At 38.4% G+C, this 18776-nt stretch overlaps 1 protein-coding gene across 2 annotated transcripts in view; it reads right to left on the bottom strand.

Moving 5' to 3' along the window:
• Positions 1-13143, bottom strand: part of LOC129566832 (protein dimmed) — a 27336-nt gene extending 14193 nt beyond the window's left edge. For both annotated transcript variants that reach the window (XM_055443098.1, XM_055443099.1), the window contains exon 1: positions 12667-13143. The gene's annotated coding sequence lies outside the window, so the exon portion shown is untranslated. The remainder of the gene's footprint in view (positions 1-12666) is intronic.
• Between the last annotated feature and the right edge of the window lie 5633 nt (positions 13144-18776).

Below are 18776 nucleotides of genomic sequence, written 5' to 3'. Positions count from 1 at the left end.
GAGAGAGAGAGAGAGAGAGAGAGAGAGAGAGAGAGAGAGAGAGATCCCTCAACGAACATTGCCACCATCGTCGTGGCCACCATCCGAGTACGCGAGCAAAAAGGAGACAGAGTTCGTCTCCAAAGCGCAATATCAGTGTTTCGCGAGAGCGCAAAGTGTATGTGACCTGACTGAATAAAGTGGAATATTCTAATGTATACAAATGGCTACAGTTTCACTTTAACTTATCTAAGACGAAGCATGTCGCCGAAGCACAAAAATATCCAGCATAAAATATGTACAAATCAACTCTTTTTCTTCTGACGTTTCTGCCGAACCCCATTCGCATAGCACAAGAAAAACAAGAAAATCGGAAGCTGCTGTGCGTTAAATTGCCTTTTCAGAGACAGAAAAATTGAGCATTTTAAGTTTCAGCACTTGGATGTGTGCAATGGCAAACGGAATGTTTACATCACGCAAAACATTGCAAACAAGTAACGGTTTTTCGAGAGATTTCTCTCTCTCTCTCTATCTATCTCTTCTTTTTTTTCATATATCAATCAGATAGAAAAGAGAAGTTTATTTGCGATAAATGTAAATTCAATCGCGTGAATAACAGATCTCGTGCTTGACGTGGTTACAAACAAACAGTGGAGAGAAAAAATTGTAAAATGCAAGAAATGTACGGAATCTTGTAGATGTGCACATTGCATCCGTCGCAGTCATTCTGCAGACTATTTTCATGATGAGTACGACAGAAACGTGCCCACAACAATGTGAAATTCCAACATCCTGTTGAATATGAATGCGACAATTCAACCAAACAACGAAAGCCCACCCCTTTTTTTGCTCTTCTTTAAATAATAAGTGGACATTTCATTTTGACTTGAATTTAAAACGGTTTTAGTCTCATTTAATCGCGTTAGCTGGCTGGCTGGCGATTTCAACACATCAAATACCCATGAATGTGTTCATCATCGCGACATGGCTTAGGAGAAATGTTTAATAGAACTGGCGTCAATTTTACATCATTAATCTATTAATCTAATATCCGCGAATATAAACAATATAATTAACGTTTCAGCTTCAGTTGTCATTTGCATACACATGTTCAGCCTGACAACATCACAACGCATTTCACGGAGTGACGCTGACGACGACGACGATGACGACGACGGTGGCGGCGGAGATGCAGATGTTTTTGGTTGATAATGCGGGGTGGTAATTTCATGCCATCAAATATAGATCATATTTTCGGCGCCTTTGGAATTTTCTCGCTTGACCATCGGCATCGTTAAATTCTTTCACCGAACAATTTTAAGCTTTCGAATGCCATTACCAACAACATTCTCCGGCAAGGGAACATTCCATCGATTTGTTTATATTTACATCTTTTAAGTTGTTTCAAATAGTCGCAGTTCACAAGTTCTCGTAAAAGACAAGCCAGACCGAAAATTTGTTTGCGCTAAGTTTTGTGCTCGAATGGATTATATTTTCGGTCAGTTGATATGTACAGGCTATATTTTGAGAATGGAAACCCTGTCATTTGGCCCTTTATTTTTATCCATGAATAAAAAACACACACACACTTGTTGGCAAAGAAGCCACATAAAACTTTGTAATTAATTTCTAATTTGAGATTTGTGGCGTGCGCATTTCATGGACCGTATGAAATTTATTCCATTGAAATTCATTCATGTATATATTTTGTCACTGTTTTTTTTCCCCCATCTAGAATATGTGTGGGTGTGCGTGTGACAATCATTTGAATAGTTTTTCGCTTTGATTGCATCATACAATTCGTTTTGGCGTCATTTCCATCATGTGTATCAGCATGGAATCCAACTGGTTCGTCCAATCGTTTAATTTTCATTTTGTCGTTCGATTAGCCCGAAAATATCGATCGATTTCGATGAACGAGAAATGGGTTCGATATCGGTGGCTGTTTTTGTTTGTCTCGTTGTTGTTTGATTTGATATGGTGTTTTATTGCGCGCAATGTTATCAATTTGTAATCAATTAAATGGGAGCGATTTCGATACAGCAGGCACAGAGAAAGAATTAAAAAAAAATGATGAAAAAAGAGTATACTCGAACAAGCCATGTCAAACCGTGCATGTTAATTCATTTCTAGTGAATCGGTTGGTTGGCTGGTTTGACCTTATCTGTCATCATATCATGAACGATGTTTAAAGGTTTTCATGTGAAATCACAAAAGCCCATAACAACAATAAAAGTACACACAAACACAACAAGTACACGCGGCAACCTCGTCGGCCCTGTAATGATTGCTTTTGCGCGAGCATTATCTCTCTCTCTATCTCTCACTTGCTCTTCTCTCGCTTGCTCGCTCACGCATCCGTTCACACTTTCAACAAGTGTGAAAATTGTGTATTGGAGAACCTTTCATTAAAATATGCTGATGTTTATGTGAACGAATCTTGTGTAAAAACACATGCATATTATTTATATTGTCATTATGGATGTCGAGTGTGAAAACAGGAACGGAATAAACACTGGCATCATCGCCGTACAAAAGCGAGAGAGCGAGAGAAAAAATCAACAGCAACAATAACACATGGAACGCTGATAGCATTCTTGACGCCATTCACAAAGTGTCTGTGATTAAAATTAAATACAGTGGTTTGAATTGAGCGGCGATGACGACGACGACGACGATGACGGCGGCGGCGGCAGGCGAATAAAGGCACCAAGAGCAGCTACCCTAGTGTGAGCGAGCGTATGGCATGTGGGAGGGCTTCTTCGAATAATAAAAAATGAGAACGATCGAGAAAATTGAAGCGTTTATGTGGATTTTATCGAATTAAATACACTTGTTGCTACTGTTTCAGCTGGTCCGAAGCCAGCGAGCGAGCAAGAGAGCGAGCAAGAGAGTGAAAGTGAGAGAGAGAGACTGAGAGGAAGAAAGAGAGGACCCATGAAGAAAAAGATCGAAGGGCGGGAGAGCAGAGCATCGGTTTTCGTCTCACTGGTGTATTTTACACACAGCGGGAAATTAGGCAGAAAACAGTGGTGGTGCAAATGAAACTTTCTTTTGGAACCATTGATAATCGATTTCGAAATAATTTATGCCCTGGAATCTACTGCCAATGCCGCAGCGAGTACAAAGAAAGCTGAGGAAATGCCGGCCTAAATTATTTTTGAATTGAAAAATAAAAAATAAAAACAGACTATACGACGATGATGCGCATAATGTCCTTCGCGTCATCAATTTCAAGTCTGTATTATCAACGAATTATTTGCTTGCATGAGCCTGCTACGGCTCTTTCATTCATTCAATCACCCGCAGAATTATAGGATAACTTGGTTCACGATTCAAAATGAATAACGTTGTGCTTTCATCGTCATCGTCATCGTCATCGTCGTCATTCACATTCACATTCTCGACCCATTCGCCCCACATTTTTATTACCATAATTTTGATTCAATATATTAAGAATCGTGGTATTTATAGTTTTATTTGCGCAACTACTTCTGAGCCGAATGCGAGACCGAATATAGAATATTACGAATCTAATTGTGATCACTTCATCATTTATCGATAAATTTCATTCTTATTCGCACTTTTGTTTTATGACCCAGCGTTAATATCGTAAACATGTTTCGATCGGCACACAGCACATAGAGCCATGCGTATGTTTGAGTATGTGTAAATGTGTGTGCGGATAATAATGATTAAACTTGGACGAAGCAAAAGCGGTGCTTAGTGCTGTGATCGCACAAGTAAATCTCATGTTCACAGCACACCAACTGAAGCAATGTTATTGCGTGCGTGTGGCTTTCCATTTGCTGGTGTTTATGTTGTCCCTCTTTTACTCTCTATATGAATGGCAAACGGAAAACGGCGTTATACGTGCAATTTCGAATGCGAATAATTTTATTACTACGGTCATTGTGTGTCATAATTGGCAACAATGCAAAAATGGAAATTCTATTCACATTTAGATTGATGAACATTAATCAAAAAATTGCATTCAATTGTGCAAACGGTCGGTTGCTAGCTCGCCGCTCACCATAACCATTTCGGAATCGGAATTAAGTGAAAATCATCAAGAGCACAAAATTCGTTTTTCGTCCCCAATCAACGGCATTGATTTAACGGTGGCGGTGAATATTGAATATGTCGAGAAATTCCAGGAACTTAGCGTGTGACAAATTCAATACATGCAGAAGCAAAATAGCAGTAGCAACTCACAAATACATATCGCAAAAGGCCATCCGACGAATTCCAATGGACGATGACTATAATCATTAAAATTTATGGCAATACGAGCACATTAAATTTACCAGTTCATCGGAATAGGAAATAGACGAAGAGAAATCTCATTTAACGAAACCGCATACTTCGGGCTCATTGAGGCGAGAGAAATCGGTGTAAAATCTTTACACAAACTCAAAATGATGAGGACTTTGGTCGTTATTGTACACACACTTATACCCACACTTACACACACTCACACTCACAAAGCCACACTCTTTCAGCATTTTCACTTTGGGTTAACGTTTATTTTCTTGTTATTGCACTATGAATGTGCCCTTCCGTTTCATTATTCGTCTCCCGGTTTCGAACGCAATGAAAGAAAAACAAGCTTGCGTTTCCTTCCATCTATTGCAAATATAATAAACGATCAAGTATCCGTTGAAATGCGAACACAAGAAAAAGAAACGAGGCAAAAGAACTGAGCGGCAACAGCAGCAGCAATGCAAACAGTAGCAAAATCGGAACCCAGAGAGAGCTGCAAAATGCGACTCCAGTTTTCTCAACCATTTTTCAGTTAAAATAGCTGGAATTATCGCTGTATGCTACGTGCCGTGTGACGCACGACTGGATGATACGATTTCGAATGTATGTGTATTCGAAACGAATCATGGATATTATAGTGGCGAGACGAAGTTTGGCGAAATCAACTTGTTGCACGAGATTCGATTGTGTCTTACTATACCTTTTTGACTATTGTTCGTGTTAGTTTAGCTCTTCTCTTCTCCTCTGGCTGCCTCAAACCTCCGCTCTATTCCATCGACGAGACTTTTTTTCCTTTCGTCGCCATCGTGTTCGTTTCGAACGGCATTGTGCTTTTGCAAATAAATGCCGATATCATCGATATTTAAGATGATAGGAAACTGATATTGTGCCACGCGCGTTGACATTTTTCGCTCATAATTCTGGCGAATAACGAAAAAAAAACACACATAATACCAAATGAAAGGAAGAAAAATGTTGAATGCGTGGGCTTCAATCTGAACTTCATAACGAGTTGAACTATTTTTAGGTTTTCGAATGGAAATCTCACGCCATGTAACAAAATGGCAGCGAAAAAAAGAGGCGAGAGATAACTTTCGTTCTTCGTTTTCCTCCGCATGAGAGAGAGAGAGAGAGAGAAAAGAGGGGTGATTCCCGCTTTTCCAATCTAATAACTGTGTTGCCCGCTCCGAAAAATGTTTATTAGCCAATATTCCATTTTTATTACAAATTTTAACTCTCACTTAAGCCTCCGCTCGGTTGCTCGTTAATTTTGACCGGTTTCGAAAAATTAATTCCGCGGAACATTTTACGAACGAATTATTATTGTCATTTTTATGCGTGAACGAAGCTTACAATTTTACACGATTTCAAACTGTCTTTTGATATCTGTTGTGGCTTCCGATGAAATAAAATAAAGAAAAAAAGGCGCTCGTGCCGCGCACTCACACGCTCACGCATCGGTTACATTGCATTTTCCGCTCGCTGAAAATAGCAAAGTTTCAAGATGTTGATTTCCGCGTATTCAAGCGCTTGGAAAAGTTTAAAAAGTTGACAAAGAAACTCGACGCGTAGAAATCAAAGTATCATTTCGGGATATATATATTTACTGACGATCTGTGGAGTTGCCCATGCGGAGAGCCATCGCGTGAAATGAGCGGTTTTGTTAGCCACAACTCCAAAAGTTGAATGAATTCCGAAACGATGGAAAGGGGCGTATGTTGTAAATAAATAATAATATTCGAGTGGTTGAAAGTTGGTAAATAAACAAGAAACCACATTAATTAAAATGGATGGAATTCAATTGGTGTGGTAATGTGATATATCGCTGTGTGATTCAAACGCGCAACAATTCAAATAGAACAAAATGCGCAATGCAACGCGCGTCCGATACCTTCCACCGTCAAGTGAAAAAGAAAGAAAAAATGCCATGTTTGAACTTGGAATGAAAAAAAAATCGTATATTTTCATTCGAACCAAACAGCATTGGGTCGCTATAAACATCTATATGATATTTGCTCATTCATAATTTGCAGTGAGTCGCTTCTGCCACCGCAAACTCGAAGGCAGTGTAGAGTGGTGCGACAAACATCCAATACATCTCTCAATCCAATATTGTTCGATACAACACACCAATATATATCGGAGGCAAACAGGTTCTCTTCTTTTGCAGAATAATAATACGGTGTGATGCGATTAAATTTCACAGCAATATACATTTGAACAAGCGGTAAATACCAGATTCTTCCCTCTCTCCCTCTCTCGCTTGCTCTCTTTTTTTATCGACATCGTCGTCGTCGCATTTTTTCTGTCTGCGCGTTTGACTCGTTTGAAATGTACATGGTTGTTTTTTTTTTTGGTACAGTTTAAGTTGATATTCTTTTTCTGTTGTCGTTGTCGTTGTCGTTGTCGTTGTCGTCATCGATAAAAATGCTGTTGCTGTTTTTGTTGCTGTTGAATTGAAAATCAAAAGGCAAACGATGTGTATCGCAAAAGGAATCGAAATTTAAGCAGTGCGAAAAAGAAAACTGTGTCGCGCTTAGAAAAGAGATATTGACACTTTCACGCTTGTTTCTCTGCTTTTTTTCCTGCGTCTTCGTGCTCGTTCACTTGAACTTTTTAATATATAACCAAAAAGATTCGGTTTTGTGAGAGCAAATAAGAACGACGGCAGACGAGAAGAGAAAATAACAATCCGGTTTATTATTATTATTTTGGTGCTTGTGTAATTTCTCCGTTTAAATACGCGCATTTCGATCGAGCGCGTCCTTTGTAGCTTGTCGATAAATACATTTGGGAGTGGAAATTCCAAGCATCGCACTGTGCCAAAGACAGTATTAATTCGTTTAAAATTGGGAAACAACAGAGAAAGAGAGAGAGCGAGAGTGAGGGAGGCGAGCGGCTGATTGGTGACAAAAAGAGCCTAAGCAAAAGACGATATCTGTATCCGAATAAAGCCACGACGAATTTTTCGCGGCTGGAAGATTGATTTTGGCTGTGTTACAAAATACGCGTAAGCCTAAGAATAAGAACAAAGTCAATAGCATTTCATTTGGTTCTTCCGTAAAATTTTTGTTGTCTGTGCTGCTGCAATCATACGGCATTGGTACGATTTTGCGCCCAATTTTCGCACCAATGTTACATCATATGTTCGCAACGAATAGAAGAGAGAAAAGCAAAAAAAAAAACACGCACAACGGACCAAGCATCAAGTAAAATAGCTAAACGAACAAGCAAAATAAATAAAATTACTTCCTGGCCTGATGCCACATTCAGTTCGTTGGGAAGGCCAATGTCAATGCTAATGCCAGATTGAAAAGGTGTCGTCTATCATTTCGTATGCCCCATTTTTTTGTCGTTATTTTTTCCGCAACATCAAATTGTTTCCTATTTAACTGGGCATCATTCATGCGTAGGAAAAAAAATGGATTGTTGCATTTTTATAGCTCAGCATCGAAAAATGGCCCAAATATAAGTCGTCCGCAGAAAATGGGTAAAATTAGTTGGCCCACGCATAACACAGTTCATGGCTTGACCATTAGCTACACAACACGTACGCCTATTTTGACTTATAATGGACAGTAAGAATGTGTGTATTAATATACATTTGCAAAGAAGAGGGAAAAAAACAGAATTTGATTATGCTGACGAAACTCCTCCGCCCGTCAAAGATGCTTGCATGATTATGTTTTTAGCTACAACGTTGCCAGAAATTCACTTTATATAAACAAGTAATAATGTGAAATATATGTTTTGGGCTCGTTTTCGAGCCCATGTTCGTTGTTCCGCTGTTTCATTGTTAAAATTGTTCACTCGTCGCCGACAAACTAATTGCCATGAAAAACCGCACTCTCACACACAGAGAGAACGCTCCATCGAATTCCTACCAAAATGGAAACAGGCCAGCCATCAACCCAGCTAGCTCAGCCCAGTCCATCGTAATCTTATTTACACATACTTTGATGGTTTTTAAACGGTTCTTGTTTACATACCGATCTTTTCATTCTTCTGAAATTAACAATGCGATACGACCTTGTCGCTCTCGTACCGTATACACATCCCGTCGGCATGAACAACATCAATGCCGGAAGTAACTTTATTGTCAAATTATTTGGGTGCCCACCTTTTCTTCACGAGGAGGCCACCGGCAAAAAAATATTTTTTCCTCATCAAAAATAAAGTAGATAGACGAGAGAAAAGTATAGAAATAAAATACAATTACCACGGGAGTCATATACTTTTGGCTGGCTTGCACACACAAAGATTCTCATTTGAATGATAGAATATGTTCGTCTGCCCCGTTGTTATTAGATTAGTTAACGGGCCGAACCAAAAAAATATTTTTCGTCGAGTTTTTTTTCCTTTCCGATGATTTTGCGCACGCTGGTGTACTAGTGGTTTGGCATTGCCTGAAATACTTGCGAGTAGTTTGAGATCGAAATTTAATGGAAAAAGTTTTCGCGCCAACTGAAGTGCCAAATCAAGGGACACATAAACGGAATCGTCGCTGTTCTGGCACAAGAGGCCTTTGCAACGACGCGCGCGCTCTGCGCTCACGCACCCATTGCCAGAAGTTTGCCATTGTGTATGTCTTCACTCTCACTCTTGGTCTCACCATCATCAATGAGATTGTCTATATGTCTCGCACGAACCGAACGAGTACACACACAACTCTAGCCGACATCATTGTTGCCGTGTATTTTGACAGAATGCCGAATCTATATAAATACAGTTGAAGCGCACACAAAATGATACCGAAACATTCAATATTGTAATTCAATGCTGAAAATATTAAAGAATCGAATCGAATACAAAGACGATGGGATTTTCTCGCATTAAATTACATTGGATTTGCCGTAGGATAATAAATCCAATTCAAAGCTTCTTCTAGCTCTGTGTTGTGTGTGTGTGTGTGTGTATGTTTTTTTTTTCGGCTGCCAATGCTGATGTGGAACCATAGACGCATATACAGGTAAAATTGTTGGAAGTTTAAGAGTTTCGGTCAAAACAAAATCAATAATCGATTGGAAATGATAAGTGGTGTTGGTTGGTGGTTGGCAAACTGAACGACCGAGAGATGGAATGTCATTCAATCAGCGCGCGTTGAATGCTGCTGTGAAAAGTTTTCACTCTCTGCCATGGACGAAACAACATCGCAAATATGATATAAGACCACTTGATTGTTTTGAACGCATAAAATTGACTACCTCACACAACCTGACATAGCTCTAATTAACCTTATTAATTAAGTCTAATGTAATCGATTGATCGGAACGACCAAAGAATCGAAAGTAAAGTGCACCTAGTACACTGGTTGAGTCGCTTACTTGAATACTTTTTGTGGCCGTAAATTCATTCACCGGAAAATACACAAATATAGCAAAACCTCAAGAAAATACTTTGAATGTCAGAGAATGTTTCTTTCGGTGGAATACAGGAGAGAAAAGGTCAAATTCGAGAAGAATTCCTCTCTCGTCGTTTGGCCTTTTCTTCAAAAGTAAAAGGAGAGCACTTTGATTATTGTGTTATGCGAAAGTGTTTTTGAGGTACATATGGCAAATATGTCAGTGTCTAGGGTGTGTATGGTAAACGAGAGTTAAAGTACCTCTGCAACTAATTATGAGCAATCATTTTGGTTAGGGCTCGATACTGTGAAATAATTTCGCTTTCATTTGTGTTATCTCAGTGAAAGGCCTTTTCCAGGTGGTTTTGATTCACGCATTTCCAATAACTCACGATATATCATCACATCCACCATGAAAATGGGAAGATTTTTGCAAATTACATGCTCGCGTAAATGCCAAAAGTCGTATACGCCTCTGCGTCCAGCACAAGCGCTGCTTCTCTCATTTTTTTTGTTTATATTTATAAGTATGAAATTGGCTGTCGAACATTCGTGGGAAAGTCAAGAGCATTGGCTACGATGACAATGCCAAACACCGAAAAATCGAACGATAAATAAATTCTATTTCAATTTCATCGTCGATAATTATATTACCATTAATAACATTTGTGCACATTTATCGATAAAAACAAAGGGAAAGGGGGAGAGAGGAGGAAAAAAGTGAATCGAGTAACGCGCACGTACATTTATTTACCGAAAATACAGAAACGATGAAAGCACAAAGGTGTATCGAACGTAACATTTGCTTGAACAATCACTTGTTCGCATATATAGATAAAGAAGCAAATTCGACGAACAACAAAATCATTTGATATCTACGGGGCGTTTTTTCCGTTCTACCTCGACGGTTTTTTTTTTATATTCGCTGGGTTTTTTTCGCGTTGTTGCTGCTTCGAACGATAAAGTTTTCGAAATATTCAGAAAATATGTTGGTAAATGATTTTAAGTAGGTTTTTAATTTATGATTTTATTCACCGGCCACCACCGACACAATTGTGAACGTGATGATACTGCATATACGGGCATTGATCGTGCAATTCTAAAGTGAATATACACACACAGGTACCGACAAACCCGATTGCCACTCTCCCGCAATAATCGTGTTTTTCTTATTAGTATGCTAGTTGTCTAAACAAAGTTTGTGCTCGCATGCCGAAAAACAACACCGTAAAACGCACACGCGAATGTTTGGGTGAACGAATGAACTGTCAACGCTTACAACTTGTTGCATGAAATTAATGAAACTCGATAAAAACAAACACAAACCGAAATAGAGAGAGAGAGAGAGGGAGCGAAACGGTAGCAAAAAAGCCAACCGAATCGTATAGAGCTACTCCATAGAGCGCGGAGTGCGCTAAACTGCTGACAGACACAGAAAAAAATGATAATATTCGGTGCTGTGGGGTGTAAAATATTTGCGTATTCTCGACTCAACTAAAGCAGTTGGTTTGGAATACAACGACTTTTACCATGACATAACAAACATGCACACGTACACTACCGTAACGCATTGGACAAAAAAAAATAAGCAAACGACACTCTGCTCACCAGCACACACACTATACCCGTTTTAAAATGCAGAATTTTGTTTGTTCAACGAAAAAGCACAAAATGATGGTAACGAAAATACGTACGTGCGCTTTGCGAGAGCTCGCCTCTAAGGTAAATATCAGTCGATGTTAATAATCGTGACTTTGGTTATTTATGGCAAATCGATAACGACGCATTTGAAACTCATTTTTCGGTTGCTCTACGAACGACGACAAAATTTAAACGAGTGAATGAAAATAGTCTGCATTAATCCGGCGATCCAATTTAAAAAAAAAAGCGAAACTTTTAATAGTTGATCGGATACTGATTTGTTGTGAATTTTAATTGCGATTTTCGATTTTCGGTTCCCGAAACTCAATCTCTATTTTTTTAAGTGTGTTGAACATGTTTTTTCTATTGTTGTTTTTATTTATATAACAAATTATTTTGATTCGCTTAAGAGCTTTAAATATGTATGAGGCAATATTTTCCGAGTCTTTTTTTATCGAGTTTCGGGCGTTTTTATTCAAAAGTTATTTACTATCCATAAGCCTGATGAGAGAAACTGAAGTGGGCATCTCTGTGGATGAGCGTTTTCCGAGAACTTGTGTTGTTGTTGATCAGATGTGTGGATGAGCGAGAGAAGAAGAGTATGAAGGAGAAAAGCAGAGTTGAAGGGTGAAAAAAGAGTAAGTAAGGAGTAAGATGCTGACACTCATCGCTAAACTCATCCATGATATTCAAAATGTATGCCAGCTGGAAGAGGAAGTAAAAGAGCACACAATACAAATGGGTAAAATAGTTTTAGATGAATATCTCAAAAATGTCTGAGCATCGAAACACATACACACACCTACAAACTCTCTCGCTATCTCTGTCAATCTTCGATGGATACGATGAAGTCGATGAAGTTGAGTGTTAAAATGGCTTGCACATTGAAACCAAATTCAAAATATGATGAATATATGTGAATGGGAATATTCGTCATTAAATACCGTTGAAGCGATGGAATTTCCATTTTATTATTAAATATATGTGAGATATCTAAGTCTGTTACCCAGGTGAATAAATGATATTGAGTGATATATTGTGAACCCGAAATTAGAGAAAATCCAAGCGTTTTTGCAGGTGATTTTGCGATTTTGAATTTCAACGAAATGATTTTTGAATTTCTGTTCTGAAAAGCCACCGACGTCTAAACTACACACACTTTTCACATTTGGAAGATTATTCAAGCTCCTCAGAATAAGAGAGAGCGAACAAACACTTTCTTAACATTCGAAATACAAACTACTTGAATTGCAATGAAATGCGTCGAACTACTTCTTCACAACAATATATTTTTCGAAACACACTCACTCGCACCCAACAAGAACACACACACGAGAAATAAATTACGAATATATTATTAGAATGAGAGCAGCAGACGGGGAATATAAGCTGGATATGAGAAAAGAAAATGATATGATATTTCTTCATCTATAGGTACTTACATAATTTTGAGCGGGTAACAATGGTAAAATATCTTGCAGCTCCAAATCCTTTGTATTCTCTTGCTTCTTAGTTGCTTCCTTTGCTCGCTCGATTTTTTTTTTCGCTGATGAAATTGATAGTGCCGTTTGTGTGTTCGTCAACACTCACTCGCTCGTCGCAAATTATTTTTCCGATTCACGTTTTCAAGCTTGATTCTTCGTTGTTAAACTTTTTTTCATACAGAATTCTATAAATTTCTCTTCTTTTTTCCGTCGTGATTCGGTTTTGCAGAAAATATTATCTCGCTTTTAAGCGTTCGTTCGTCCAGTGGTTTATTTTGCGAGCGAAAAGTTTTCCAAACAGTTTTTTATTCGATATCTTTTAAATTGTATCGTTGTGTTCGCACTTGTTGAATTCGACCCTTTTATGAGTAGAATCGGCGAAGCAACAGTTTTTTGTCGTTTATTTTTGGATAAGTCGCCGGAAAAAAATCAAAAAAAAAATTACCGACAGAAAAATTGATATAGATGAAAATTATTGTTCAATGATGTTTAGATGATGAATAACAAACAAACAACAACGTAAAAAAACACAAATAATTTTGCTGGCTTTGATTGATTGAGATCTGATGTTGTATCTGGTGTGAAAAAGTGAAAATCGTTTGATAAGAGCGAGTGAATTTGTTCGTTTATCGCTTGCGACGGCTGTTTTCAAACTAATAACAGAAATGTGTACTCGAGCAACTTGTAGCATTCGAGGCAACGCGGTGCGATGTATGTTTTCGTCGCTGTTGTCGTTGTCGTCGTCGTCATCGCTTGGCTCACTCTCTCTCTCTCTCTCTCTATCCCTCCATCGTAGTCAAATGGTGGTGAAAAGTCCCAAAAAGCGATAACACACAAACATTCCGCTCGTCGGAAAATGCTGTGTGTTGCTTATCGCAACTTGGAGACGGCTAGATTGAGCGAAAAAGAGAATCGTCACTTCGTCAGCAATGTGTTGCTGCTGCTACTGCTGTTGCCATTGGCACAGCCAATTGCCTATGTCGCATAGACACCCACAGTCATTCCATCATAGACGCAAGCTGAGCGATAGAGTGCATTGTGCTTAGAATATGATATCCCACGGAATGTCGACCGATGTCTTACAATTGGATAAAGAGCACTGGCATACGGCGCGTGCATAGCATTACATTCTCCCTGCGGAACGCGCTCTAGCTCTACCGCTCACCCTCCAACTTTTACACTTCTTCTCGCTCTCGTTCTTACTCTCTGTCCCTCTCTTCCGCTTTCGCTGACTCGTTACGCTTCGCCTGAAACGAATAAAACATGGGGCAGCATTTGTTATTTTGTTTTCACTGCTTTGGCCAATATATCAACACTTTCAGCACATGGTTTGCGTTGTTTTATAAGTGATGGTTTGGCATTACACGGGACACACTAGAGATACACATACACAAATAGTGAAGCGGAAACAAAAACACACATACACAAGCCGACAAACGCATGACGACGGCAACGACGACAACGATGACAGCCATCATCGTGTTTGGTTTGCATCGAATACCGAAATTGAAAGGCTAAACTATGGTACATAATTTTGCCGTTAAAAAGTAATTGATTGCTAAAGTTAAGGGTGATTGCGTTAGATGATGTGAGAAAACCCGAGAAAAAAATCGCATGCGATTGATGTCGAACATAAGCCAAAGGAATTCTTTTGCCTTCATGCTTTTACGGCAAGCAACAGCAACATTCTCACTGAGGCGAACTAATTTGGATGGTGGGGTTTGGAACACGATTCATTGCAATGATAAAAAACGATGAATATTGATAGATAACATTGGAATAATCGCTGGCTATTTTCCATTTCGAGTGAGTATCAGTTTCATGAATGATTTTCTGCCTACGTTAAATGAAGTCCGTTTTCGTCGGGAAAGTGCTAACAGTGGCATGTGCGAAAGGGTATCTTGTTGGGCCATGGTGCCGAGCCATACCATGTAGCAAAGGCTAATGAATCCTTTTTATTGTTGGCCATCTGCTTTATAAACAAATTAAGACAAATCAAAGGCCATCACTTTGGATGTAACGCTTTTGCGTTAATGGTATTAAACTGTCGACAAATTTAATGTAGCATTTGTATTGCTTAATTACATCTCAAAACATTCTGAAAATGGGCCCGTTCCCGCTTTCAAATACAGATAGTGTGCGTAAATAAAATATACCGTGAATGGAACCGAAAAGACTAGCTCAAGAAATGACAGCACGCAACATTTCGGGTGGAAGTTGAAGAAAAAAAAAACAACAACGTAGAGTGTTAGTTATACTCGGAAGATTGGTTTTATCCCTCAATCATTACGTGATCATCGTAGTCATCATGTGTATTTGTTGACGCGTTAACACTTGCGTTTCGCCAGAGCAACAGTTTTACATCGGTTACTTATAGGCAAACGTGCATTCACATTCGGTTTGAATATATCCATGCGACGCTTTTTCGCCAAAATACACCAACGTTTACATCATATCTGTCTTCAGTCAGCCAGTCAACTAGCACACTATATAGGCAGTAGTATCGGTTAATAGGGTTGTTTTTGTTCCTGCTCTGCACAAATGTATTTCATCACATTGCCATTGTTGGTGGCAACAACAACAACGACGACGACAGTCCAACATACACACACAATGCAAAGGCAACAAGAAGCGTCGCAATGCAAAGATAAAACGTGCTAAGGGAATACGTAGGCGTTCAATGAATGAATTAGGTGAATACTGAATACGATATAGAGAAATATGAACGTGGGAAAATTAGTGCTTAAATGAAAAATACACATTGTTGCTTCATTGTCGGCATGTGTTACTGTTGCCTCTGGTGCTGTTGCTGATGGTGATGGAGAACGGTTTTGTCAAAAGAAAAAAAAATGATGATGTTTCACATGGTTGCCCCATAATATGTTTCTCTCTTGTTGCAAAGAGTTGATTATTGAGGGATATATGTGTGTGTGTGACTTCTGTGGCTTACAAATCATTTATCTCATTTCAAATCGAAAACTGACCGAAATTTAGCACTTAATGACAATGGAATTCAAAGTCATGGCCATTCTCACTTCTAAACATTTTCCATCCAGTTTTCACTCCAGTAACGGAATGGTTAAAATGGTTTTTATCTTTGCATAAAGCTCCCATTTGCTCCATACTAAATATAAAACGATGAATTCGTTCAAGAGTTGTGTTTTTTTTATCCGTCTTCTCGTTTCTATTTTTTGTTATTCCGTTGAACTGTGAATACTTTTGCCATTCTACACCCCCATTTTGGATCGGTCGACTTTAGTTAGCTATAGTTTCCATAAAGGTTCATTCAAGCACTTTCATGGGAATTCTTTTTCACTGTGCGTAAATGCAAGAAGAGAATGAAAAAAAAACGCACACATTTTTATGACGTAACCTAATCCTTATTTATACCACCATTCTGAATTTATGTCAATGGTTAATGATGTTCTTTAACCAGTTTGAATTATAGATTTATTTTAAATGAGCTACGCACAGAGAGATGTATAGAATGAATAGAGAGAAAGAAAAAATGCAACAGAATTTGATTTAAATGGCCTCACTTTTCAACATTTTATTTCCACAGCAATCGCATATAAATCTGTAATTAGATGCTTATTACAGCATTTTCACATTTAATACGGAATGAAAGTCATCCTTAGATTACAGCGTTTCGATGATCCAATCGGGAGTTGATCAAATGCGTCACTCGTTTGCTTCCCATTTCAACTAAATTAGACATTCGGTGTCACGTTGCATCAAATAAAAAGTGTTATTACATTCATTATGGAATTTCGTCGTACTAATGAAATTCACACTCGTCGATTTTCGCTTGAAGTGATCCCTGGTCTTCGGGCCCAGAAGAAATCCGAATTCGTATCGATGCTGAAATTCGAATTCGTGTTGATGTTGTCTTATTCGATATTTGTCGAATCTATGCTGAATTCGATACATTTCGCACCATTTGGCCCAATTGCGATGGCTGGTGTACGATTTCAGAAAAAAAAGTAACTAACAAGTAACAAGTAACAATCAACACTTGTTGTCATCACATCATTTTGTGCACGTTGCATTGCAAATTGTCTGCGCGACCTCTGTTCAAAGCTATTCGGTTCTACTCTGATTCGATCCACTTTCACACGAACTTTGTGTGATTGCATGTATGTATGTGTGGGAAAAAAGGCAAGAATTCAATTTTAAAAGTGTAAATTGGTGCACAATGTATGCAAAGTAGTGTAGAAAGTGAGAAAAAAAGCAGAGTGCATTTTTTTTCCTTGAATACGTGCACGTGGTGCACTCGGAATCATTTGTTGGGTCGGGATGTGTGTGTGTGTGTGTGTTTGATGCATAGAAAATGTCAGACACTGTAATTTGTTATGTGTATAACCGTACAATTACGCACCTGCTTTCCCTTTGTGAAACAGGAACAATGTAATTTATAGACGTGCTAGATGCTATACGCTATCAAGTGCTCAAGGTCGACGATGGAAAGCGAACGAAGCTTGAAAGAGCATATTACGCAAACCATTTTTATCGTCAATTTTCAATCGGAGAAGAATTATTACCATTTTTTTCTACCCATCGCCGCCTGCCACTTGAATGAAATTGATTTTCACTTAAGGTTTGTTTAATACATTTGCTGGAATTGGTTTCCGATTCCAACAAGTGGTTGTGGTGGTGCCTTACCCTTCCATTCATTAATATTCATGAAGGTCACATCACCGGGCTCCCACCCAATCGTCGCCAAAGGGTGATATTAAATCAAAAAGACGGAAACGGACTTTTTGCGTCCGGTAAAAAGTTTTGAAGACCAATTTCTCAACCACAATGACGACAACGGCGACGACTACAATACACCTTTCGAAAACAATTTTATTTAATTGGTTCTAGCTTTTAGAACAATCTAAATTCAATTTACAGTAGCATACACATATTCCACCCAACCGTTCACACACAGAACAGTTCAAAACTGGAAATATCCAAAAGCGTTGTCAAGTTTTCTATACATTTTGCCAACGGAACACTGTTTCAACGAAGTTTTCGACAAAACACAAATACGTGCATAAATCAATATTGCGCACAAAAGCTTAACTAGAGAAAGAAACAGAAAGAAAGAAAAAAAAGTGCAAGTAATGTACGTAAGTGGGCGGTTTTCATTCAATATCCTCACAATGTTTTATTTCATCTCTTTGTGATTCCATTGATTACCCCATATCATCGTGATTGTAAAATGTGCTAAGCGTTGTATGTGTGGGCATCATGAAAACCCAAATTATTCACCAGTAAACCAGATTAAAATCCGCTTAACTTGAAATGCTTAAATATCGTGTAAGCACGTGTTTTCTACTCGTCCGTCCAAAGTTTTTATGTAGAAAATGTACCGTCGTTTTTTTGTTTGTGATTTATACAAACAAACTTGTAAATTAGAACAAATCGTTTTCGAAAAGGCGTTACAATGCGATATCATAAAGATAAATAGACGCATGGCATTCGATATTCGACGAAATGCTAGGGGCATTGCTTTCATGCTACGCAAATCTTTGCATCAATTTTCGAGTGAAAATTCCGTGAACATTTTTTTTTCTTTTTCGAATCTCTCAAATCGATTCAAAAACAATATCGACCTTGAAATAAATTTTAGATATTTGATTAAAGATTTGAATGTATTTTTGTTTTTGGTTTGTTTTGAACAAATGTTCGAATCATTTTATGAAGAATCATTTGGACCAAGGTTTTGGCGCCACGAAGAAAAATCCCCTGAAGTGAAAACAACGACGTATTTGTGGCTTAAAAGTTCCGTATTCAATTTATATTGATTTGTAACTCAATCCACACAAGTTAAACAATCATTTCCGTGAGTCGATCACGTTTCTCATCGTTTCATTTTTCACAATTGTTCCTTTTTTCGTGCTTGTATGCGCCAGCGTGTGTGTGTGTCGCATTTTCCCCGCACAGCATTGCATCGACTAGACGTATTCAATTTTAAATAGAATCGTGTAATTCCTTTTGTTTTTATCTCTCGGTTCATTTTATGGCCCAATCCGTCGTCGATCTGTTTGCAATCGTTTCACGTTGATGTCATTTGCGAGTCA

This window comes from Sitodiplosis mosellana, unplaced genomic scaffold (genome assembly GCF_009176505.1).
Source record: "Sitodiplosis mosellana isolate CC-2019 unplaced genomic scaffold, AAFC_SMos_1.0 Smas_scaffold_5, whole genome shotgun sequence".
NCBI lineage: Eukaryota > Metazoa > Arthropoda > Insecta > Diptera > Cecidomyiidae > Sitodiplosis > Sitodiplosis mosellana.
The sequence above is the reverse complement of the archived record's forward strand: the minus strand, read 5'-3'. Positions and strand labels throughout refer to the sequence as shown.